Source organism: Carcharhinus amblyrhynchos, chromosome 10, assembly GCF_965287045.1.
Source record: "Carcharhinus amblyrhynchos chromosome 10, sCarAmb.v2.hapA, whole genome shotgun sequence".
Taxonomy (NCBI): Eukaryota; Metazoa; Chordata; class Chondrichthyes; order Carcharhiniformes; family Carcharhinidae; genus Carcharhinus; species Carcharhinus amblyrhynchos.
This window is the reverse complement of record NC_137333.1, coordinates 17,339,398-17,366,985: the sequence shown is the minus strand read 5'-3', so window position 1 is coordinate 17,366,985 and position 27,588 is coordinate 17,339,398.

Sequence of the window (27,588 nt, the reverse complement as noted above, 5' to 3'; positions counted from 1 at the left end):
GGTAGCTACAGGACGGATGTCAGGGGTAGGTTCTTTACCCAGCGGGTGGTGAGGGATTGGAATGCCCTGCCTGCTGCAGTTGTAGATGCGTCTAGTTTGGGGGCGTTTAAGAGATCTCTGGATAGGTTTATGGACGAAAAGGGATTGGTATAGGCTAGTGGGTCATTGTTTTTGTAACTGGTCGGCGCAACATCGTGGGCCGAAGGGCCTGTTCTGCGCTGTAATGTTCTATGTTCTATGTTCTATGTTCTAAGTGGATCAGTGCCACTGAGGTCTGGCTTGTCTTTCTGTAATGTGCCAAAAGATAAAGAAGAGGAATAGACATTACTTTTGTATCCCCATGATAGGTTAGCACTTTCATTGGAAGAAGTGGTGCTTCATTGTGTGATTTATTGGCAGTCAGCGAATGAGCGAACTGAATGATAAAACAGTCAAGGAGAAATTGGTGTGTGCAAGAGGTGTGCTGAGACACATCCTGCTGCTGCCTCACCTTCAGCCCTATCCGTGATCCCTTTCCCATGGATTTAAAAGGCCACCACCCGTTCTTAAATAGCAGTACACAAATTTAAAGGATATGTTGGCTGTCTTTTTCAATGAAGTTACCTGTCACTCGGAGTATGCCCCAGCACTACCCAAGCAAAGATCAGTTAACTTAACAAAGATCTGTGATTGAACTTGATGCTTTCCTGATGTGCGTGACTCAGTCGCGCATCCGCCATGGCACTTGCTCACTTTTCAATTCAGGGAAGCCGCCACTTTATTCTTAGCAAGCTGTAGAAAGCGCTGGAGGTGGTAACACGCTAACACTCCGAATGTGAGATTAATAGCTACAATAAATGTTAGTCATTTCAGTCACTAGGAAATGGCTTTTATGTCATTATTCACAGCAGCACGTCCGCCCACATTCAGCAGGTGATTAATACACTGCTCTGCAAAGTTGGCAGCTTCATTCACTTTTCTAAGCATAGGGAGAGAGATAAACTGAAATTTGTTGTGCCCGATTTATGGGCATAAAATGAACACACCGTGAGCCAATTTATGGCAAAGACGTCAATCCCCAACTTCTGCCTGAAAAACATCCAATCCAATTTTGGAGCAGATTATGTTTCTGATTACCACACAGAACACATGTTAGGCTATTTATGTATGTAAATGAGGTTTCTAAATCTAATATTAGTCACCCAGATTAACATTCAATATTGCCGAGCCCATGGGGTTTATAAGCAGTCGCATTGTGATTGCCACGTCACAACGGGACAAGTAAAGCAACAAAAGATGTGTCCGGATGAGTGTGAATGACTCCACAACAGCCTTCTCAATGCAAAGTATAAAGGCAAAGAAATAAACTAGAAAGGAATTGAGCCAGCAAATAAATAAGCACAGACTAAACAAGATGGAGGTCTGAGTTATGATGTAAAATGGCTGAATGCGAAGTTGGGGGGAGTTTCCCCATCCCGCCTGCCACAGGAATCATAGCGGGCAGGAGGTGGGCCAAGCAAAGGTCTATTGACCTCGGGCAGGATTTTCAAGCCTTGGGATGAGCACAGTCGGAAAATCCCGCCCACTGAGTCCAGAACGAAAGTGCCAAGCCAAAAGATGTGGTGCTATTCCTGTGTATTTAATTCCTGTGCTTTTCCCAGGTGAATCTATCATATTCTTACTGGACATATCCACTTCACAAACATTTCTTAATTTCTGCTTGTATTAACGTCTTCTAAACCCTCTGTGCCTTCACTGTTGGACAGGTCCATTTCTGACTTGTTTTCAATCTGTAGGGTTCTACGTTGCTGTTCATTTGGTCATTTAATGACTTTCATTGCCTTCTTTCTGTGATATTTCAGTGCCCTCTTTCTGGCTCTTCCATTGCTCTCCACTTGACAAAGGAGCTGCACTCCGAAAGCTAATGGCAATTACTGCCAAATAAACCTGTTGGACTTTAACCTGGTGTTGTGAGACTTCTTATTGTCTTTCATCGCTTTCCAAGAGTCTTTCAGCACCCTCCTTCTGGGGAGTTCTCCAATTTTCATGTTGATTGCAATTTGTTTCTTCTTGTGGTTGCTGCATTAATGTATTACCATTTTAAACACATCATCACTTTAAGACTGTCAACTTTTTTTTTCAAGTATCAGCTGCTCTTGGTTCTGTGTTTTTTTGATGCTGTTGAAGTCTTGGCAGAAAACTGCTGCTCTTCTCTTGAACCTTCTTTTTAAACTTATCAAACGTCACTTTTTTTTACTAATGATAAGCTCTCAGTGAATTCCGCAGTTTTTTTTCTGGTCATGTAAAGCATCTCCCCCCCCCCCCCCCCCCAACAACCCTGCATCTCCTTCTCCCTCCCCAAACCCTACCTCCCATCTGGTGTCCCTCAACCTCCTCGGAGCAGCCCATGGGCAGCATCAGTCCCGATATGTCTTTTACTTGTCTTCAGACTGCCTTCTACCCAAGAGAGGCTTCCACCCCACTCCCCGGGGTGATTACCCTCTCTCAGTCCCAGTTGGTCCCGTAAGCCAAATGATCTCATTTTGCTGTGTTTCCCTTAAAGGAACAATCTGGTTACTAAAATTATATATTTAAAAAAAATCACAGAAAACAATGGACAAAGTCTAAATGTCATCAATAAAAAAAATCCAATCTTATTATTTTTACTTAAAGCAAATGTTTAATGGTTTAGTTCTTCACCTTCAGTTTCGTTTTTAGAAATGTAATTTCTGCTTAATGTGATTGCTGCTTAAAGTTGTTCCATTTTAATTCAAATCAATGAAGTATTTGCTGATATCTAATTTTAACATAACACAATTCAGATGTAAATTCACTTTCCTGACAGTACAAATTACTGGGAGAAGTGTGATGCAGGGTGAATCCAGAGTAAATAAGCATCTGATTATAGATTTGCCTCCAAGGTAACTGTAGTGGTTTGGTTGCTAAGGAACAGTGCTGGTGATGATTAAAACACAATGGATTATGTAAGTAAAATGAATGAGATATATAGAAATATGTAGAAATTAGATACAAATAATTAGCACATTGAGAAAAATGCTGGGAAACAATGTGTTAAAGGCAGTAGATTCACAAAAGAGGGGAGAATAATAATCCAATGGCTAGAAGAAGGGAATTATATTGTCACATGTACTGAGAGACAATTGGATCTTGACAACGATCAGCAGTGGAGTTAGTAGGAAACTCTTCCTTTTGAGTTACAATAAAAGTTGAAGAAAGCCATTTCAATGTTCAACCTATAAAGATAAGGAAGATAGAAGAAAATGAGATTGAATAAATTAGGAAATGGAATTGTATAACCTTAATCAGGGCCAGGGAAGCTTCCGAGAATAATTTTGCTTTCTTAAGGGAGTGGAGGAGGAATTTCTGAGAAATGTACCCTCTCCCATCCCAGTTAGCCTGTGACATTCTCTGTCCCTTTAGGGGGAACTTGACCACATGTAAGTGAGGAGGATTTTGTAGGGTCAGCAGTTTGCCATTGTTGATTGGGTGACATAGGTCAATGCTGGCTGGCCTGCCCAGTTTATGCCTTTTAGACTTTGTAGTGGTTTGATATTGAATGGCTTGTTGAGAGGGCCGTTAACAGTCAAGCACATTGTTGTGGGCCTGGAGTCATGTTAACCAGATCAGGTAAAGTCAAAAATCTCCTTCATTTTTAACTGTACCTTCACACCCATATCTTTGGGGAATAGTGGAATTATTCCCAAGCTGATTAGCAGCCCATTGAACCAAATTATGAACAGCACTTCTATGGCCAACAAGCCCTAACATTGGACTTGAACCCAGAACTTCGGGCCCTGTGGTCGTCACACTAGCACTGTGCCACAAGGCCTACTGATTCCCTTCGGTGAAGTAGATGGATACTTTACAACCATTGATGATAGTTTCATGGCACCATTAGTGACATGGCCTTCAATTCCAGATTTATTATTTGAATGAAATTCAAAATTATGAGGGACATGGATAAGATAGATAAGAAGGAACCTTCTTTCTTCCCTTTATTAGATTGCTCAATAACCAGGGAGCGTAGATTTAAGGTAAGGGGCAGAAGATTTAGAGGGGATTTGAGGAAAAGATTTTTCATCCAGAGGGTGATGAGAATCCAAACTCGCTAGCTGAAAGCATGGTAGAGCTATGAACCCTCACAACATTTAAAAGCCATTTAGAAGAGCACTTGAAGCACATAGCATAGAAGGCTATGGACAAAGTGCTGGAAAATAGAAATAGAATAGGGCTAGAATTCTTGATGCTTTGAAAATGCAGCCTACAGCAGTTCAATTCTAAACATCGAATGGTGATGTCACCATATCTAACGGACAAAGACTTTTCATTGGAGCAAATTCATCACCCAGCCATTTTGCAGCTCCAGTTTGAAGCCCAAAATGTATTATTTGGAGTCCATGAGGTGGCCCTCTCGGAGTATGAGCTCCTTGATTGAGGTAATGATTGTCAATCAGGGAGCCTCACCTTTGTGTATAATGAGGAGTTTCAGGTCGTCTGGCTTTCCGGATTCTGACTTTGTATCAGAAGCACTCCTATGAGTGGAGATAAGTTTGTAAATTAAGGGAATCTGGTGAAGGGGCATTGGCCTCTGAGGAGTTATTCCAGGTTTTGGTTGGGAAACAAGTATCTCAGACTTTAAACCCCTCCTCCCCCCATCACCTACTGACTCTCAGAGAGGATACCCTCTGTTCTATTGAGTGAGAATGACCACCATACTAAATGGGATAGATTTTGAACAGTTCATTGTCTGTGCATCCATGAGCTGCTATGCGTCATCAGCAGCAGAAACATTTTATTCAACAATAATCTGTAACCTCATGGTCATGCATACTTTACCACTGCCATCAAGCTGGTGGGATCAACCCTGGTTCAATGAAGTGTGCAAGAGGGCAGGAGCAGTGCGAGACATAGCTAAAAAGGAGGTGTCAACCTGGTGACGCAACAGCATAGCAGCCTTGCCAATGTGGATTCCTTGTATTTGTATTTTAAAAGTCCTTTTTTTTAACTTGCAAACGTGGTGATAGTTTCCTATTAGTGTCAGCCACTTGGCCAGCCAAGCAAAAATAGTTTCACAAATACTATAAAGATCATTTAGTTTCTTTGAAAACCTTAGTGTGTATAAGAATAGAAATTACAATCAATAATGCTACTCTATGAAAGCTTAGTGCATTCATTTCAGGTTACTTTTTTCACTTGAAGCAACCAGTTTATGTTAAATACACACATTCGTTTGTTACTTCAAAAATAGGTGGCAGAACAGATTAGAGCTAAAAGCTTCTAGTCAATCCCATCGATGTACATCTGCCATCATTTAGTCTCTGATTTTCTTTAACATGAATGATTGGCGACGGTGAAGCTGGTTTTATCATCCGTAAAGAGAAAATCAATTTTTATAGCATCCAACAGTAAGTAGGCTCTTGACGGAGTCTTTGCAATAGCTTTTCTACTCACCATTGTTTCCGTTGGTTTTGTTGTGATTGGCAGTAGAGATAACTGTTTAGTTTATTCATTAGTGTCACAAGTAGGCTTACATTAACACTGCAATGAAGTTACCTTGAAAATTCCCTAGTTGCCACACTCTGGTGTCTGGTCGGGCACACTGAGGGGGAATTTAGCGTGGCCCATGCACCTCACCAATCCGTCTTTTAAACTGAGGGAGGAAACTGGAGCACTTGAGGAAATCCACACAGACAGGCAGAGAACATGCAGACACCACACAGACAGTCAACCAAGCCGGGAATCAAACCCAGATCCCTGGCGCCGTAAGGCAGCAGTGCTAGCCACTGTGCCACCATGCCATCCCCAACTGGTGCAGGACTATCAGGGTTTGATCAGCTGTCCTCTTGTCAATGTACATGTTCGCTGATTTTCAATCAAGAACAATTTGTGCTGATGCAATGCTTTTAACTTAGTAAAATTAGCCAAAGTACCCCCAGGATTTTGATCAGGTAAGCATTGCCACTGGGCCAAAGAAGAAAACATTTCAGCAGGAGGTCAAAGATATATAGATCTGAAGGGAAATCCAAAGGAAAGCATCTGGAAAAGCTCTAGGTTTTGTAAGGGCTATAGTGCTGGTTAATCAGCATCTCTGAAATAAACGACCTGGGTGAGTATTCACAATAAGAAGTCTCACAACACCAGATTAGAGTCCAACCAGTTTATTTGATAGCAAACTACATCATAAGTATTCACAATACATGCCTCTGGGCAATCAGCTCTTACACTAATTCAACTGTTAGGGCAATGTTCATTTGATTGAGAGGATAAGATTGGGGTCAGGTTGACTCTTAAACCCACTTCTTGAATGCCAGTTTCCTGTAATATAAGGGAGGGGGAAAGACGTAAACACTTTGTTCCAGAAAATTGTCACACCTCTTAGAATAAGGCTGTCTGTTTTAATCAACAGTGAGGACAGGCAGGTGTAATTTTGAGTGAGACAGATAAGGGGACCGCACAGACAGACAAAATCATAGAATCCCTACAGTGCAGAAGGTGTCCATTCGGCTCATTTGTCTGACAGAGTATCTTACCCAGGCCTTCCCCCTTGCCCTATTCCTGTAACTTCACTGATTTACCCCATTAATCCACCCATTTTGGGATACTAAGGGGAAAACATATCATGACCAATCCACTTAACCAGTGTATCTTTAGACTGTGGGGAGCACTCAGAGAAAACCCAGGCAGACACAGGGACAACGTGCAATCTCCACACAGACAGTCACCCGCGGCTGGAATTGAATCTGGGTCCCTGACATTGTGAGGCATCAGTGTTAACCACTGTGCCACCATACAGCCCTTGGAGTGGAGGAGCCTCAGATATTTGTTCACAACCTACGTGGATGAAAGTGAGGTCTGCGAGCTGGATGAACAGGTTGGCCGTGGCAGAATGGGACAGGAAGCTGTTCAAGTGGGGAGAATATCATAGTGATTTGAAAAATGAGGATCATAGTAAAGTATGCAGGACCATGAGGTTACAGATTGTGGTTGAATAGAACATTTCTGCTGCTGATGGCTCATGGCAGCTCATGGATGCCCAGACAATGAACTGTTCAAAATCTATCCCATTTAGCATGGTGGTCATTCTCACTCAATACGATAGAGGGTATCCCCTCTGAGAGTCAGTAGGTGATGGGGGGGAAGGGGGGTTTAATGTCTGAGAGACTTGTTTCCCAACCAAAACCTGGAATAACTCCTCAGAAGTCAATGTCCCCTCACCAGATTCCCTTAATTTACAAACTTATCTCCACTCGTAGGATTGCTTCTGATACAAAGTCAGAATCTAGAATGCCAGATGACCTGAAACCCCTCATTATATACAAAGGTCATTACCTCAATCAAGGAGCTCATACTCTGAAAGGCCCACCTCATGGACTCCAAACAATACATTTTGGGCTTCAAACTAGTACTGGAAAATGGCTGAGTGATGAATTTGCTCCAATGAAAAGGGACAAAGAGACACACCAATAGCCAAGCTTAGATGTTGCAAAGATAATGAAAAGATCAAATTAAAGGCTTTGTATCTGAATGTATCTAGCATTCATAACAAAATGAACGAATCACCAGCGCACAATGAAGTAAATAAATATGATCTGATTGCAAGGTAAATATCTCTGTGCAAAAACATAACAAAATTATTTAACATAAAACAGAACAAAACAAAACAAATGTACAGCCAACTGGAGACTTCCAAAAGGATTAAACAGCTTTGGTAAAAAGAGTTACTGAACCTCTCTGAAAGATCTGAAGTACCGAGCCAAATACAGATCAATTATACTTCTTTTCTAATCAATAATTGCATCTTTCATCAGCTTAGAATCAATATCATTTAACAGTCATACATCAATACAAATCTTTGTCAAGTACCTCAGCCAACCATACGATATTTAATAGCATGGTGATATTCTATTTGTCCTTCAAATCCGGATGTGGCCACCCCTCTTCGCACTAATTCATCACTGTTACCTGGTAACGGCAGAAGCTACCACAAGGACAAAATGGATGTTGCCACCAGCCCATTGCCAAGTTGAATAGACATGCATCCCTGCATCCACATGTGTCCCTGTCCTTGCATCCGGGCAATGAATGCACCTATTCATTAATATCACAGAATTTTCCTGACAAGACTATTGTTGACTAATCGGTTCCCAGATCTTTGGCTTTAAACTAATGGCATTTACCACCCTGCCTTTCAGTAGTTGGCTTGACTAAAGGGAACAATACATTAAAATACATTTAGAACAACAGCACATAAGTTTTAAAATAATAACCACTTGTTTTGATTCCACTACTGCATTTACATATGTGTAAAATTGTTTGTGTTAGCTGGTCTAAGAATCATTTAACTCCTTATTGATTTCTTGTCCTCTTAAAGGCTGGTCTTATTAACTAGAAATCTCCTTCTTCAATTTGATAGTTAGTGATGACCTTGGTAAAGGAGATCAGGATATAAAGTTGCCAATGACATGGGCAGAATACTTCTGTGGTCAGATACCAGCTTCAGCAGCAACTACAGTGGCGGGGGGCAGACCTGTTATACAGACCCTCCTTCCCCCACATCCCCCTTCTCTATTCCTCCTTCAATGGAGGGATAGCAACTTCAGCTGTGTGGCCGCTCCCTGTCTTTTAAATTGGGGCCACTTCCTGTGCCTGGTACTGCTAATTGGAGGGAGCAAACATGCCAATCTTCCATCATAAAATCAGAATGCATGCAGTTGCCTGTACAGTGTGACCTGGAAATGACCATGAGGTCAGGATCCCGATACCGTCATAAAAGTCCTGCCCTCGGTATCCATTTTTTTTCTGATGTTTTCTTGTGACTATACAATACCAAGCATCCCAAAACTGTTTTAAGTAACATTAGATATATGTCCTGTCTTTTGATACTACATTAGGCAACTTACTGATGAAACTTTAGAAAGATTCTAATAATGCATTTCACCACAGCTAATATCAAATTATAGATATTGGTCCACTAAGTTGGGTAACCAAGAGGTCCATACATAAAGCTGGTGGCTAAGGGTCCACTTTGGAAAATAGTGTATGGGTCCATTCCATGTTTGATGTGCACCATCCATAATATTGTTCTAAGTGACTCAATCAGCAGGAGCAAGAGAATTCTTCCCACATTTAAATCACAGCCCACCAGCAGCTATCATTGCTCCCTTCCCAATTCTGCACCCGCCCCCAAGACTCTTTAAAGGCTCTGGGTTGTCTTCTAAACTGGCTGGTTTTGCTGCAATCCTTCAGCCATTTAACAGCTGCCAAGCCTCCTCTGGGGATTAACTGGTACCTGTAGCCCATCCATATTATAGCAATGACACAAGTGGACCAATTTGCAGCAGTCTCTTCAGCAACCTCATTAGGCATCTGTAGTATGCACTGGGATCTCACCCTTGCTTGGACCCTCTCCAATTTCCAGCCACAATGTGTTCAGTAAAATTCACATAGCATGTCAAAGTCATACCAGCATAATGTACAATTCATACAATACATGGCACAGAACGATTTAATAATACCAAGCACTGAATTTCAATGGGTTTCTCCTAGAATCCCCTTATAAAATTGATGTCATAGCTAGGGAACTCTCCAATAGACAGCAGAACAGCAGCAACTGGTTTCCACTAGTTTTTCTAGTAAATGAGAATTTGCCTATAGAACCAGGAAAATCCCTATGGAATTTTAATACCCCAAAATGTATTTAATGCCTTTGCTGACTGGAACTACTTTTTCCATAACTGAAAGAAGTGGAAGCATCAATGATAAAAAATCATTTTTCACTCCTGGAGAAATTTCCAGGACAAATTGTTCTTTTTAGTGCTTGGGCAAAAAAAAACTGGCTAAAAATTTAATCTCTTCCCCTAACGATGGGGGAGGGGCCCTAAACATGCATGGAGAGAATTCCGTCCAGGATCCCTCTGCCCTGACCCACAGCTGATTTTATGGGGGGGGTGGACAAGGCCTCAGACAGGAAGCACACCCATGCTCCAGCTAAGGTGGCAATATTTTCCCCTGGCCTAAACCCCAATCAGCAAAGCCAGGCCCATTTGCAGCACCGCCCCCCCCACCACCACCCTTCTGACCCCCACAACTCCCCACGGCATCCTCTCAGCTCCAGCCTTCCCTTCCGGGACCCCTGGTAGTTACCAGAAGTGCAATCAGGGACTAAGGGTGGGATTTTCCGGCTGTACTCGCCCCAAGGCTGGAAAATCCCACCCGAGGTCAACGTTTATATGGTCTGTGTCCTGCCTGCTATGTTTCCCATGGTGGGCGGGACAGGAAAATTCTGTCCTTAATCTCCAGTATGGTGCTGCAGTACCTCTGCCAGCCACCGCTGCGCTGTGCCTGGATGGTTGGAGAGATGTCAGATAATCTGGCTGACAAGTCTCCAAGGCAAGATTTCCTTCCAACTACAGATGGAAGACCTGCCTGCTGCCACTCAACTCTCAATTGAACATAAAATAGCAGTGGACCTTCATGAGTCAGCAGGGATGCGCTCCTCGCTGACTCTCCAGATGATGGACTCTGGTTACTCTCCAACTTAAATACCACAGCCACTGACTGAAAGCCTCTTAACATAGCTCATCTAATTTTTTGTCCATTAGTTTAACATTGGACAAGGAATCTATAGATCAGAGCCTGTGACTTTCTGGGCAACACCAGATCAAGAAGTATATCCCACTTGCTACTGATTCTCAGAACATAAAACTTGACACAATATCACATGGGCCAAACTATTCTTTCACTCGTGTTTTCCTGAACACCTACTGAGGGTGGCATTTCTTTGACTGTCTCTCATTCACCAACTATAAGTTTGACACAAAAAAAATTGGAAAGCCTAGAAAAATAGGAGAAATGGTGTTGACATAATCTCTTCAATGTTTCTGAGGTACTATTATCAAAGTTGCAACAAGCAAGCAGTAACATGATATAATGGCCATTATATCAGATAATGCTTTTAAACAGTTCTACCTGGAGTCATATTTGAAATCTCTGTACCAAACTCAAGTCCAAAATGAGCACGGGGAGGTGTTGCTGTTTAGTGCAACTTTATCTATTTTGGTAAACTGTAATTGCTGAAACTGTATATGAATGACACCTGAGAAAATTAAGATTGTGATCAACAAAAATGCAATGCAATCTCCTCTTCATCTAATGTTGAAGCGATTTTTGACAAAAATAGGCAGCAATGCTTCAACAACATCCTATATTTGATTCAATGAACAATTTCATGGGACAAAGTTGGCAGTTGACAGCATGGTGGCACAGTTGTTAGCACGGCTGCCTCACAGCAGGAGGAGCCCAAGTCCAATTCCAGCCACGGATGTCTGAATGGAGCTTGCATGTTCTCTCTGTGTCTGCATGGGCTTCCTCCAGGTGCTCCGGTTTCCTCCCACAGTCCAAAGATGTGCAGGTTAGGTAGATTGGTGATGGTAAAATTGCCTCTTAATGTCTCAAGATGTGTTGGTTGGATGATTAGGCATGGTAAATGCATGGAGCTACCGGGATAGGGCGGGGGAGAGAGCCTGGGGTAAGATACTTCGTCAGGGTGCCTATGTAGACTCAATGGGCTGAATGGCCTCCTTCTGCGCAGTGGGGATGTGAAGATTCGAAAATTCTATTCAACAATCCTGCTACCTTCCAAATAACTTCAAAAAGGAATAAATATAAATGCACCGAGTAAATACTGTAAAATAATGACAATATAGGGGGATCTACCTCAGCACTGTGGTGATAGCTCTGTTTAAAAAGCAGATGGGTACAGCTACGAATGCCAGATTAATCAGCTGTCACAGAAATCCACCCCCTCCTTCCCATCTTAATTGATATGACAAGCAATAGTTAATTCTATGGTTCCCAAGAGGGAGGCTTTGTGACAGTATACTGTCCTGAATTCGAGCAGGGCAGAAGGCTGTAAATGCTTACCTTGTCCCAGTCTATAACTATATGTCATGTCAAATGAATCAGGCAGCAGGAAATGACTGTCGGTGCTGATTACCTTACTCATCCAGGTAATGAGGGTTAGTTTGGAAGGAAAGATCTCACTGCAAACACTAAAGGCATAGATACAGAGACATATCCAATTAAGACTGTGCAAATATGCCAAGACCACAGTCAAAAGCAGCACTCACCAGAATTATGTTGCCAATTTTTAGCCTGGCTGTTGGCAAGACAACATTTATTGTATTACTACAAATTAATAATTTCATTTATGAATCACAGCTTTTTGTTTAAAGAATCCTTCTGTTGTTAGTATGTGACATTTATATAACAACTCTTAATTATGTCATTTCCTGTTGCCTGATTAATTTGACATGATATACAATGGGAGATTCAATGAACCATTCCACGGGATTAAGTTGGCAATTGACAGCATGGTGACACAATGGTTAGCACTGCCGCCTCACAGCTCCAGGAACCTGGGTTTGATTCCAGGCTTAGGTCACTGTCTGTGTGGAATCTGCACGTTCTCACTGTGTCTGCATGGGTTTCCTCCAGATGCTCAGGTTTCCTCCCACAGACAGAAAGACCAGTGGATTGCCCACACTAAATTTTCCCTCAGTGTACCTGAATAGGCACTAGAGTGTGGCGACTCAGGGATTTTCACTGTAGCTTCAGTGCAGTGTTAATGTAAGCCTACTTGTGACTAATAAAGAAACTTTCTGATTGATTTGTTAGGGTTTTTCTTTGGAAAAACTGATGATTGCAATGATCAAAGTGAGGAATCTGCAAAAGAATCATACAGGAATCTACTTTGAATGGTTTGTGTACATTAGCCACTAAATAGGGTCACACCGCCTTCAGTGCAAAACCTTCTTCAGAGAAACTAAAAACAGAAGCGAGCACATTGTAACACATTGAAAACATTGACCCTGATGAATAAATCGCTATTATTGGAGAAGACGAGTGAAATGTGAAGTTGGAGAAAACAGACTTAAGACCATGAGATAAAGGCAAAATGCTGGAATCTGAAACAAAAATAGAAAATCTCAGCAGGTCTGACGGCACCTGTGAGGAGAGAATAGAATCAACATTTCAATGACCTTTCGTCAGAACTGTCAAAGTTGAACTGGCAAACAGAGATGTGATGTGGTGGCTGTTACATCAGAAAAAGTGAAACCCATACATCAATGATGACTGGTAAGATTCCAATCAGTAGGCTGGCATCATAAATTTGTGACACAGCAGAACTTATAGGAAACAAAGGACCATGTGGGAGTATTATTTGTTTATTAGATATGATCTCAAAAAGGGAGAAAATAGTAGAATGGTGCATAAATGTATTTAAAAAACACTTCTTAACGAAAAGTAAGGTTTGTATGGCTGAGTTACGAAAGGGTAATCAGTATCCATGGAGCTATACTGCTGCAAAGAGTAAACAGTTTCACAAGAGGGGTAAAGGGATTTAGAATGACAATTAAATAACTATAATAGTTATTCAGGAGACATATGCAGCCAAAAGAATATATACTGCTATAAAGGTCACATAGTGCACAAAGAATATAATCAATTGGAACTTTTCTCCATGGAGGCTATTAAAATGTCAGACAGGAGAAAATATAGGAACGGTTTCTCTACTTATGAATGTTCCTGTTTAAAGGCATCTTCCATATAAACAAATCTATTTTACATTTCATGTTTTTCAAAGGATATTGATTGTAGTCCATGAATATAGTCATGTTATAGACTATCACACATCAAATTTTCTTTGATGTACCCATTATTAACTCAGTATCTGCTTTACATACATGACAGTGAGGAGCTGGCTCTCTTTGCATATCCCGTTCTGATGCTTTTGCCACTTTCAGTGATACACTGTCATTCAAAAGAGTCATGATTTAGAGAAGTCGGCGTCGGACTGGGGTAAACATAGTAAGAAGTCTCACAACACCAGTTTATTTGATAGTAAACCCACAAGCTTTTAGAAATGCTGTTCCTTCATCAGGTGAGTGTAAAGTTCTGATCGGAGAAAGACATGTAAAGGCACACACTGTTTACAGAATACTGATTGGAATGTGAGTCTTTACAGCTAACCTGCCATTCAAATAAACTGGTTGGACTTGAACCTGGTATTGTGAGACTTCTTACTGCATTCAAAAGAGTCAACATGGCAAGAATATTACTGTAGAGTTACTTAGTAATTAAACAACTAACAGAGAAGACGGCTCCGCAAATATCCCCATACTCAATGATGGAGGAGTTATGAAAATCAGTGCAAAAGACAAGGCAGAAGCATTGTCTACCATCTTCAGTGACAAATGCCAAGTGAATGATCCAACTCGGTCTTGTCCAAAGGCCTCCCGATGCCATTCTGCAGGTAGTTTGATTCACTCCATGTGATAACAAGAAATGGCTAAAGTCACTAGATACAGCAAAGGTAATGGGCCCTGACAACTCTCTGGCAATATTGCTGCAGAAGGTCTGTGCTTCAAAACTAACTGTGCCCCTAACCAAGCTCTTCCAGGACAGCTACAATACTATCATCTACATGGCAATGTGGAAAATCGCTCAGGTATGGCCTGTACGCAAGAAACAAGAAACAACTCGGCCAGTGTACATTGTCTCAGGAAACTCCAACCAAATGTCCACACATCTGTTACTGCTGATCCAAGTGCCATGCTCCATTAGGTAACTTCTGAGGCCAAACTGTCTGCCAACTCAAGCATCATCATCACTAATCTCCCTCTTCAAAGGCAAGCCGTGTACAGATGTATCTAATTCAAACACAACTTACTGCACTTTGCTGCTGTATCCTTCACAACATGCAGTCAATTTTAAACCTGTGCTACTTCCCACTGCAGTGCTGCTGCCTGTGTTGGTGGATCGTAGCTGGTCAGATAGGATGGTTCTTCCTCAGATATCTCTTCATCCTCCTCCCCCTTCTGAAGCCTGAGGGAAGTTTATGCTCTGGGAGGTGGGCATACGGTGATGGAAGCTGTGTGGGACACAGCATGAGATAATTAGTGGTCAGTGTGAGTGTACACAGTTACAGACCATGAGGCAAAACCACATGAGCATACTCAATGCTCACTATCCTCGATCTACTCCTCTGTGCTGAACATCACCACTGCAAGTGAATCCATGCCTCAAACAAACCCCTTGGCACCTGCAGTGATGATTTATCATCTCCTGCTCTAGTATGGGAAGACACACATATCTGATGACCCTCTCCTTCACTGGATAAATAACCCTTAGGCACATATATCTACTCGCTGCCCAGGCCATCACCTCAGTATTTTGAGCTCTCTTCTCCTGCAAGTGAACAACAAAGACAAACTACGGACATTGAATCCTGCATCTGGATACAAGCATTATCTATGCTGCCCTGTGTTAAAGTGGGTATTCAGGTGCAACCCCATTTATGCTTGGACACGTAAGCTTGCCATGTCCATTCAGCATCTTTGTTGCTAGTTATGTATGTGGAGATTGTGTCTACATGTGCCTGAGACAGATATATATTTCAGCTCACCTTGCCTGAGCACATAGTTAAAGTTACAGATAGGGTAAAGAAAAAGATCAGCTTAATACATGGTAGGTCCATTCAAAAGTCTGATGGCAGCAGAGAAGGAGCTGTTCTTGTGTCAGTTATTAAATGTTCTCAGATTGTGACTTTTTTCCTGACAGAAGAAGATCGAAGGGAGTATGTCCAGGATCCGTGGAGTTTTTGATTATGCTGGCACTTTGGAAAGTGTAGACAGAATCAAGAGATGGCCGCTGGTTTGAGTGATGGACTGGGCTACATTCACAGCCCTTTGTACTGGAACTGCTTGTAGCATTAAATCCATGTGTGAACACATTTACTTAATACACACACTGCAGCAGCAATTGCCTACCATGCTCTCTTTGCAATGACGGGATGGTTCCTACTACCTTGCTGGGTACAAGGTCTCCATCCAGTCTTCGACCATCAGCACCAGCATCTTGAGATCTTGGCCACAGAACCTGGGTGTACTTAATCCATGAGATTCAGACACTCAGTTCTTTTGGGACATTCTACCATGACAATGAATAATAGGTCAGTCATGATTCGTTCTTCATGCTAAGCTTCAAAATACCAACATGGAACCCCTCGATGATTTGATTTGATTTCATTTATTATTGTTACACTGATTGGTATACAGTGAAAAGTATTGTTTCTTGTGCACTAAGCAGACAAAACATACTGTTCATTGACTGCATGGGGAGAAGAAAAGGAGGGGGTGTAGAATATAGTTAAAGTTACAGATGGGGTATGGAAGAAGATCAGCTTAATGTATGGTAGGTCCATTCAAAAGTCTGATGGCAGCAGAGAAGGAGCTGTTCCTGCGTCGGTTAGTAAACGTTCTCAGATTGTGACATTTTCTGACAGAAGAAGATCGAAGGGAGTATGTCCAGGATCTGTGGGGTTTTTGATTATGCTGGCACTTTGGGAAGTGTAGGCAGAATCAAGAGATGGGCCACTGGTTTGAGTGATGGACTGGGCTACACTCACAACCCTTTGTAGTTTGTTGTGGTCTTGGTCAGAGCAGGAGCCATACCAAGCTGTGATACATCCAGAATGGATGCTTTCTATGGTGTATCTGTAACAATTGGCGAAAGTCATAGCGGATATGCCAAATTTCCTTAGAACCTTCTTCTCAAGTAGTGCACAGGTTACTGCTGCTGGGGTTTTGTTTGTGGGTTTACATTTTCCATCTTCACATTTATCCACATTATACTGCATCTGCCATGCACATGCCTTCTGACTCAGCCTGTCCAAAACACACTGAAACATCTCTTCATCCATTCACAGCTCACTCTCCCACCCAACTTTGTTTCCTGTGCAAATTTGAAGACAATACATCTAATTCCCTCTTCCAAATCATTAATATATAATGTGAACAGTTGGGGTGCTAGCACAGATCCCTGTAGTACCCCAATAGTCATTGCCTGCCAGTTGGAAAAAGATGCCAAGCAAATGGGAAGCATTATGAGGAGGATAATATAGAACTGTTTTAATTTGGTTTGATTTGATTTAGTATTGTCAAATGTATTGTTTCTTGCATGCTAGACAGACAAAGCTTCCATTCATAAAGAAGGAAAGGAGAGGGTGCAGAATGTAATGTTACAGTCATAGTTAGAGTGTATAGAAAGATCAACTTAATTCGAGATAGGTCCATTCAAAAGTCTGATGTCAGCAGGGAAGAAGCTGTCTTTGGGTCAGTTAGTACGTGTCCTCAGACTTTTGCATCTTTTTCCCAATGGAAGAAGGTGAAAGAGAGAATGTCTGGGGTGTGTGGGGTCCTTGATTATTCTGGTTGCTTTGCCAAGGCAGTGGGAAATGTAGAGTGTCAATAGGTGGGAGGCTTATTTGAGTGATGGACTTAGACAAGTGGGCAGAATGGGCAGGCAGATTGTCGATGAAGTTCAGTGTGAAGTGATTCATTTTGATAGGAAGAACATGGGGGGATAATGCAGGGGATTTTTTGCCACTGCTTTCGGCAGAGAGAAATGACGGTGGGTAAGGAGAATCGAGCAGGAATCCCAAAATGGCTTTCATGCTAGTGGGTTTCCCCGGCTTGATTGTCCCCACTTCCCCACCAGTGATGTAATGGATTTTCCCCCATTATAATACATTAACATGCACTTCCCGGGCCTCCCCACAGTTTCCCCCATCACATAGGGAATTCCCCACCTACTGACGTGATGTCATGCTGGCAGGCTTTACAAAAGGTTTTGAAAAAGGGGGGACTGGCATGTGGGCTTCCTTTTTACTTTTTTAGATTAAGGATTCCCGATCTGTCAGGAACCATGGTTGCAGGTGCCCACCCCACTAGCATGACATTGTGGCAGTTCAAATAACCATCTCCACTTTTTTTTCAATGTTTTCAAAAGTACGGTGAGAAAACCCAGCAAGGCAACTGGTAATCTGTCCTCCACTTTTCCTGTTGGAGATTTCCTGCTGGAAAATAATCAAAAAATTACGCCCAATACAAAATAAAGGGTACATATCTAAATGAAGTGCAGGAGCAAAGGGACAAGCGTGTATATGAGCACAATTGATTGAAGGTGGCAGAACAGTTTGAGAGCGCGGCTAATACTGCATACAGTATCCAAGGATTTGTTAATCAGGCACAGAGTACAAGAACAGGCAGATTATGCTGATCTTGACCAGCTTTAACTGAAGTATTGTGTCCAGTTCTGGGCACCACACTTTAAAGAAGTTGTGAAGACATTATAGAGCGTGCAGAAAAGATTCATAAGGGATGAGGAGCCAAATTCAGTAAGGACTTTTCCTTGGAGAAAAGAAATCTGAGAGGAGATTTGATAAAGTTATTCAATATCACGAGGAACCTGGGCAAATTAGATAGGGAGAAATTATTTCCACTTGTGAATTGATTGAGGATGAGAGAACACAGATTTAACATAATTAGCAAAGAAGCACAAGTGATACCATGCAAAGAATACAATTGCAGAGAGGTACTGCTGAGGCTTTATAAGGCTCTGGTAGACCATATTAGGAATACTGCAAGCAATTTTGGGCCCCATATCTAAGGAAAGATGTGCTGGCTTTGAAGAAGGTCCAGAGGATGTTCGCAAAAACGATCCTGGGTATGAAAAGCTTGATGTATGAGGAATGTTTGAGGACTCTGGGTTTGTATTCGATGGAGTTTGGAAGGATAAGAGGAGATCTCATTGAAAATTACAGAATAATGAAAGGCCTACATAGAGTGGACGTGGGGAAGGTGTTCCCATTAGTAGGGGAGACTAGGACCTGAGGGCACAGCCACAAAGTGACGAGCCTTTAGAACCAAGGTGGGGAAGAATTTCTTCAGCCAGAAGATGGTGAATCTATGGAATTCATTGCCACAGAAGTATGTGGAGGCCAGGTCATTGAGTGTATTTAAGACAGCAATAGATAGGTTCTTGATTGGTAAAGGGATCAAAGGTTATGGGGAAAAGGCAGGGGAAAGGGGTTGAGAAACTTACCAGCCATGATTGAATGGTGGAGCAGACTTGATGGGCTAAATGGCCTATTTCTGGTCCTGTATCTTATGGTCTAACTTCTGATTAATGTTTGGAATGCACTGCCTGAGAGTGTATTGGAGCAGATTCACATGAAGCTTTCAAAAGGGAATTGAGTTGGAAGAACATGCAGGGTTATGCAGAGAAGGAAAAGACTGGCGCTAAGTGAATTACTCATTTGGAGAGTCAGTACAAATCCAGTGAGCTGAGCTCCATCTTTCTGTGTTGTCTCAATTCTGTGGTATTTACCCCTATTAATGACATCTTCTGTTCTCCAGTCCTGCCTCTCTCACTCTGGGTTCTTGTTCACCCATCCTTTCATTGCAGCATTAAGCAGCGTGCATTCGGATACTTAGGCCATTTGCTTTGGAATTCCTTTGCTCAACCTTTTTTCCTCTCCATCTTTCCTTTAGGATCCTCTTTTAAAAAACACCTAATTGATTCAACATTTAATCATCCCTCTGAAAATCATCATTGCTTTAGCATTCATTTTTTTCACTATGTTTCTGTGAAGCAGCTTTGGGCATCTTTCTATGTTGAAGGTATTATATTACTATATTGTTCTTTATGTGCCATTGCATGGAAACATATTATTGCTTTTCAAATTTCAAGGAAACCATTTATTGCATTTTCTTTATTTATCTTCTGAGTGTTTTTGATAAAGAATTCCAAGCAGTTGGTTAAACATGATTTTGGATGACACTGCTGCCTCACAGTGCCAGGAACCAAGGTCAATTCTGCCTTGGGTCATTGCCTGTGTGGCATTTGCACATTCTTCCTGTGCCTGCTTGGGTTTCCTCCGGGTGCTCTGGTTTCCTTCCGGAGTCCAAAAATGTGCGGCTTAGGTTGATTGGCTGTGCTAAATTGAGCCTACTGTCAGGAGGATTATCAGGGTAAATGTATGGGGTTATAGGAATAGGGCCTTGGTGGGCTGAATGGCCTCCTTCTGTACTGTCGAGGTTCTCCAATCTATTCTGCGAATGTGCCTTTACAAACATGTGCCAATTTGTTTCAAGAATTTATGTTTCTTCAACAGCTTGATATTTTGGGGGTGATTTTACCGGCTTATTCCACCCATCAATGGGTGGAGTGAGCCAGTAAAATCATATGAGAGCCCAGAAATCAGGTTCACGCCCAATTTCTCGCCTTTCGCAATCTCACCAGCACTAGATATCTGCTATGATCAGCCTCTTGCCCATTTCTGGCAAGAGGCAGAATAATATATTTAAATAGATATAAAACAGAATTAACACTGATATAATGAGTGCAGGATGCAATCATCCCAATTCACTTGACTCTGTGGTCTCACTGGGAGAGCTTTGTGCCAATGAGGAAAATACCTGGTCACCATGAATGGGGAATAGTCGTGATGGCCTTGCTGGTAGAACTGAAGGCCACTGATGTTGGAGAGGTTGAGGACAAGGGTGGGTTGCCCCTTGGGCGGTGCCAGTTTGTCAGTGCTAGCCTGACACCCTGCCAGTGACCAAGGGGCACTCTGGCATTGCCCAGTGGGCAGTGCCAGAGGGCAGGACCTGAAGGGGACAAAGCCAAGTCAGGTAGTCTGACTGGGTAGGAAGCAAGGGCCCACTGCCATTCTGCATCAGATCGTTGAGGAGGAGAGAGGCATGGCTGGTCTGGGCATTGGGGTGGGTCGATAATTTTAGGCGGTGTAAGGCTCATGATCGCCTGTGGGCACCTGTGATAGCTGGGAGTAGGCGGGGAGGGCTATCAGTCACACAGGCCTGGCAGGTGTCTCTCTCAGACCTGTCAGGCCTCTGCTGGTTGCTGTTGTGCATATAGAACCTCAGAAGACTGCGCATGTGCAATAGTGCCCTCTGCTGCTACAGCAGGCTGGCTGGTGATTTAAGCCTTGTCCCCTTCCCCTACTGATGAGGAATAGTTGAGCCCATAATCAGATTTGAAGTCACCTGAAAAATAGGTGAGAAACTTTCCCGTTTTCCCATCCATCCTGAACTTCAAATTTTTTTGGTAATATCACCGTCTATGTACTCTCTGCTCCAATATTTTACCCAGAGCAAACAGAAAACTAACTGTGTAAATTTCCTGCTTTGAGATCACTATAGATTGGAAAATGCTCAGCACTATTTATATTCATCATATTACTCATGAATTGCACACTGGGATAAACTTTGCAATGTGTGTTTGCACTGAAAGGTTCCATGCCATTGAAAAGACTTAGAAAATCCAGCTTGATTTGTTATAGAACATGTTGCTATGCCACAAGCGTAAATATGTGTATGCACTGGGAACGCAGTGCTGACTTGAGTTTGTGTTTATGTACAATAATTTCTCATTGCTCTGCTTTACGCAGATATGAGTATCATGTGGTTTCCCAGTCGCAGTTAATGAAGATTATTTACCTGAACACCAAAAAACAAAAATCCTACTTGATGCAAAATTGGACTTGACAAGAAACATTACGAGGTGAAACATTGAGCGCAAGTAGGATATAATCACACAGTGGTTATATTACTGGATATATTTGCAATCTACATATCTGGACAAATAATAAATGTATGTTCAAAGTTCACCATGGCAATTTGAAGTAATTTTTAAAAATCGAGAAATAAATGGAGCTATCATTTAAAAAAAGCACATTCAATACTATCTTTTAGGGATGAAATACTGGATTGATTTACTTATTTAATTCATTTGTTACAAATAGGCTGACATTAACACTGCAATGAAGTGACTGTGAAAATCCCCTCATTACCACACTCTGTCACCTGTTCGGGTACACTGAGGAGAATTTAGCCTGGCCAATGCTCCTAACAGCATGTTCTTTGGACTGTGGGAGGAAACTGGAGAACTTGGAGGGAACCCATAGAGACACAGGAAGAACGTTCAAATTCTGCACAGTCACCCAAGCCAGGAATCGAACCCAAGTCCCTGGCACTGTGAGGCAGCTGTGCCATCATGCCGCCCTATTGTGTGTAACTTCATTCCCATACCAATGTGTTTTTGAATGGCCTTCTGAAGTGGTGACTCACAAGCTGTGCTTAGTTTCATCACACTACCACCACCTCCTCAGGGCAACTATGTGAATGGTAAATGCTGAACAATGTTGATGAGATTATGCAAGGCAACTGTGGAACGTGTTAAGTAGCACTTGTGAATTTTATGAGGGTATAAGAGTCTGTTTTATAATTTTGGTTGTTGGAACCAAGAGTGAATTGATCATGCATCTCGGTGATACTCTGAATATTGGGGCAATGGTTGACAATGCTGCAGTTTGTGGATACACACTTGACAACACCAATGGAGATGTCCGTCATACAGACAAGAATAGCAGACCAGCATCACTGACGACTAATAGGTTGACAATTTAAAAAGGTCCCTAGGATTGTAGATAGGGGAATATCTATTAATGTTGTCCATATAGAGTTCTAGAAAGCATTTCGTTAGTTTCCTTTAAGGATTTATGAGCAAAATTAAACACAGCATCCATTGAAGGTGACCTTGTGATATGGTTGACAATTGGTTGAGAGGTAAGAGACAGAGAGTGGTATATAGGGAATGTTTTCTGATTCATTGACTGTGATAAATGAAGTTCATTCAGGATTCTGTATTAGGCTTTACACCATAAACATTGTTAACTTGGATGAAATGGTAGTGAAATATATATTCAAGCTATCGAATGATACTAATTACAAAGCACAGTAGATGGAAATTAAAAATTACAAAGGACATAGGCACACTACATGAATGATGAAGCTGTGGCAGATGGACCTCAATGTAGAGAAGTATGAGGTCAACTACCTTCAAGCTGAGAAAGGCAAATCCAAATATTTTCTGAATGATTAGAGACAATGAAGTCTGAAAAGCAGAAGGATTTAGGTATTCACATACAATCATTAAAACATAGTACATGGGTAAGCACAATCTCAATTGAAAATGCTAATGGAAAGTTAGACTTCCTCCAGATGGGTTTAGAATATAAATCTGAAGCAAAGGATGCTCGTGATAGCTGGTACTTCAGGTGGGAAAAGATTTGCTCAATCCCCATCAGGAGTGCCACATCAAGTTTTGGACACTTAGCTTCAGGAAACATAAACTGTTCTCAAAAACCAAATCACTTAATTGTGTCAGGATTAAATTATGAGGTCAGATCACACAAAGTCGGATTGTATTTACACGTATAGAAGAATTAAGGATGATCTAATATAGACATTTAAATAATAAAGGATTTGGAAAGGCAGTTGAAGCAAAATTATTTTCTCAGGTGGGGAGCACAAGAGCAAGGGGGGCACAATCAGAAAACTGAAAACATTTGGTTGGGAGTGAAATCAGGAAGAAATATTCAATCAAAGGAAACTCACAAGTTATTCCTTTAAAGTATTTGTTCAACTCAATTTTTCAAGATCAAGATATCTAGATTGTTGTTAACAAAGAGTATCAATCAATATGCTGCAAATTTGGATTAAGGGAATTGAGCTACATATCAGCCATGATCTATTTAAATGGGGGAACAGCTCTGGGGCCTAAATTGCTGACCTCAATTTTTATTTTGCTGTGGATGTTCCAACTGAAGTCTTATACTTCAGTTGGTGGCATTCCTGCCTTTGAGCTGGAGAGCTTGGCTTGTCTCGGGAGGTAGTGGTATAGTGGTGTTGACACTGGAATAGTAATCCAGTGACCCAGGGTAATGCTCTGGGGATCTGAGTTTGAACCCCATCCCCCCTCCTCTCCATGGTAGATGGTGAAATTTAAATTCAGTAGAAGAATAATGATTACCATGAAACCACTGTCGTAAAAGGCATCTATCTGGTTCACCAATGTTCTTTAGCGAAGGAAATTTGCCATCCTTACTTGGTCTGCATGTAACTCCAGAGCCAGAGCAATGTGGTTGACTCTTAAATGGCCTAGCAAGCTACTCCATTCAAAAGTCATTAAAGATGGACAATAAATGCTGGCCCAGTTAGCAATGTCCACATTCCAAGAATGAATAGGAAAAAAAACTGTCTCTGTTCAGACTTGATGTGTTCACAATTTGGAGTCATAGAAGTTTACAGCATGGAAACAGATCCTTCAGCCCAACTGCTCCTTTTTTTAACTACTAAGCTAGTCCCAATTGCTCATGTCTGGCCCATATTCCTCTAAACCCATTTTACCCATGTAACTGTCTAAATGCTTTTTAAAAGGCAAAATTGTACCCGCCTCTGGCAGTTTGTTCCAGTCACTCACCACCCTCTGTGTGAAAAAAATTGCTTCTCTGGACCCTTTTGTATCTCTCACCTCTCACCTTAAACCTATGCCCTCTAGTTTTAGATTCCCCTAACTTTGGGAAAAGATGTTGACTGTGATAAATGAAGTTCATTCAGGATTCTGTATTAGGCTTTACACCATAAATATTGTTAACTTGGATGAAACGGTAGTGAATTGTATATTCAAGCTATCAAATGATACTAATTACAAAGCACAGTAGATGGAAATTAAAAATTATCTATGCCCCTCATTGTTTTATTGCCCTCTAGAAGATCACCCCTGAGGCTTTTATGCTCCAGGGAAATATGTCCCAGTCTATCCAGACTCTCTTTAAAACTCAAAACATTAAGTCCCAGTGGCATCCTAGCAAGCCTTTTCTGTATTCTTTCTAATTTAATAATGTCCTTTCTATTTTAGGGTGACCAGAACTGCACATAGTATTCCAAGTGTGACCTTACTAATATCTCGTACAACTTCAACAAGATGTCTCAACTCCTGTATGGCTCAGGAGTTAGCTATTTAGCCAGAAAAACCCTCCCAAGGTTCTATATTGTACTCCTCAGGTTCTTCATTGAGAATCATGGTTTATTAGTCACCTTGAAAAACAGAGGCAGGGTTCTTTGGCTTCACAGCCACATGTTTTCCAGCACCTGGAGGTGGCAAACCATTCACTGGTGGCGGGTTTCTCTGGTCCCACCGCTGTCAATGGAAATTCTCATTGCTTCTAGGAAACCTGCAGTGGGGACATGCTGCCAGTAGGTCCAGAGTATCCCACCAGAGTGAATGGCCAGAGAATTCAGGGCAGGATTTTTCACATTACGATTGTGGTGTGCCAAGTACAGAATGTATTCTTTATGGATGTATGCTGAAAGCATAAAAATGTTCTTCATTAGTCTCATGAACTATTTATTATACTTTTAGTTTAAAAAAATGACCATTTTTCTTTGTTATTCATTGTCAGGACGATCCTAATGTGAAAGAATTGAATCTTCCCAAATGACCCCAATAGAGGAAGCTGATGGGCAAGATTTCACTTTTTAATAACTTTTACTGCAATGATCAAACCAAATGAAATGTTAATTAACAGGAAAATTGTAAAGTATAGAAACTCTAAACTACACTTTAAACAGCTGACATATCAGTAATGAATCTTTTGCTTTCCTAACATAATTGTGGCAACACCACACCAAGACCTTCCCACTTCTCCAGTAGAGTTCAATCATACTTTGTCCTACTGGGTTTAATCCTCAAGCAGTCTCCAACAATTATTTTGCTCCCCTTGGAAGTTGTCTCCATACTTTTGTGAGCCTCTCACTCTTGGGTCTTGACAATTCTGATGATGTAATTTTCCAGATGCCCCTTCATAAAACCCTTCAAGTAACCCTGATATTGAGTATGGGCAGCTCTGGTAGAAACTATTTAGCTCCAGAGCATCTTCTGAACTGTTCACACAAACTTAAGGTTTCAGTTCATTCAGCTTGCTCACCCACTGCTTTATCTCACCCACCCCACCCACATTCAATAGTGTTCCTGTAGTTGCTGCCATTAAGTCGAAAACTGACTGTAGTTTTCCTTATCCTGCCTGTTTACACTTTCCATTTAACATCTTGTTCCTTAGCAACTAAATGGGCAGATTAATTTCCCAGAAGTTTGATGTCACTACCAGGAACACCACTGGAGCCCCCTCACTGCAGAAACATAGATTTTTTTTGAGTTTCTCTTTCAAGAACAAAAACTGAACTGATCTGGAAGTGACCCAGAATGGCCAACCACGTGGGCCCGATGGCAGCAGCTGGAGGATTGTTGGGGGGGGGCTTCTTCCCACAGGCCTTCACTGACCTGGGATCCAGCGGGAACAGCTAACCACAGTTCCGGAGAGCTTCTATAATTGCCCCACACTCCTAAAACTCAATTCCCACTCATCAAAAATTATTAATATTGCTCTTTTAAACTTACTTGCAGGTTTAGAAATTTATCAACCTCCAAAGGAAGACTTCAACCCCAGCAGTGAACTAGAAAACCCAAACACATGGATGTGGCCATTGGCTCATCCATGACTGTGACATCAGAGACTCCATCCACTTATCGGCCTTCGATCCGCCCACACCAGGAGCATTGTTTGGACGTCCCCTGACCTCTGAAGTCAACCCACAGCCCAACAGCAGTGATTGGACCACCTGACCATGCAGGCCCGACTGCCAACGCAAAAACTGTGACCATGTTAGCAAATCCTTTACCCACACACGGAACAAAGTGAAGAATCTCACTGGATGCAGGCTCCAAGGCTCAAGCAGTAGCAGCCACTCCAGGAACCGTGAAAAATGCCAGGCCTGCAGGTGAGGTTAAAACAACGTGGTCCAAAGGCCCTCCTCTCCAGCTTATCCCTGCCAAATATCCAATCTCTTGAAAACAAGCTCAATGAACTTAAAGCCAGGCTCACTTTTCAAAAGGAACTGAGAGACATTTGTGTGCTCTGTTTCACAGAGGTTCAATCCGCCTTCGCCAAACTATGCCCTACGACACTGTGAACAAAGCCCAGTCCATCAAACCAACCTGCTTCCCACCTATTGACTCTGTCTACACTTGCCACTGCTTCAGAAAAGCAGCCAGTATAGTCAATGACCCCACGCACCCCGGACATAATCTCTTCCACCTTCTTCCGTTGGGAAAAAGATACAAAAATCTGAGATCATATACCGAGTGACTCAAGAACGGCTTCTTCCCTGTTGCCATCAGACTTTTGAATGGAACTATCTAGTGAAAGATCATCACTAAGTTGATCTTTCTCTGCACCCTAGCTCCGGCAGTAACACCACATTCTGCACTGTCTCCTTTCCTTCACTGTGAATGGTATGCCTTGTCTGTATAGCAGACAAGAAGCAATATTTTTACGAATAATACATGTGACAATAATGAATCAAATCAAAATTTTGGATGCGTTTGGAGTTGGGTCTCAGAAATTGTTGTGTCAAAAATAGGCCCTTTGTCTTATGAAGTGGACCCACAAGGAAAAATCATCCAGAAGTATGTAAGAGAACAAGAGCGTCCCAGCAGCCAGTACTGCCGCCTAACACAATATTGCCAGCAGGAAACATTGTTGGTTATCCAAGCAGTAAAGTACTAAGTCAGCCTGTGACACGTGAGGTCTGTCATCTCCATGGAAACCGATGAAGCTGAGAAACCATTACCTGAGGAGATATCTGATGCAGTGATTTCTGTAGGAAACAATGAAAACTCTCCAGACGAGGAGTTACACTCCGCAACAAATCGGAATCCACCTAAGGCTGGAATTCTCCCATTTCGCCTACCACTGGAATTCTAGCAGACGGGAGCAGCAGACCATGTAGAGATTCTTTGAAGTTGGTTGGGAATCTCGGGTTT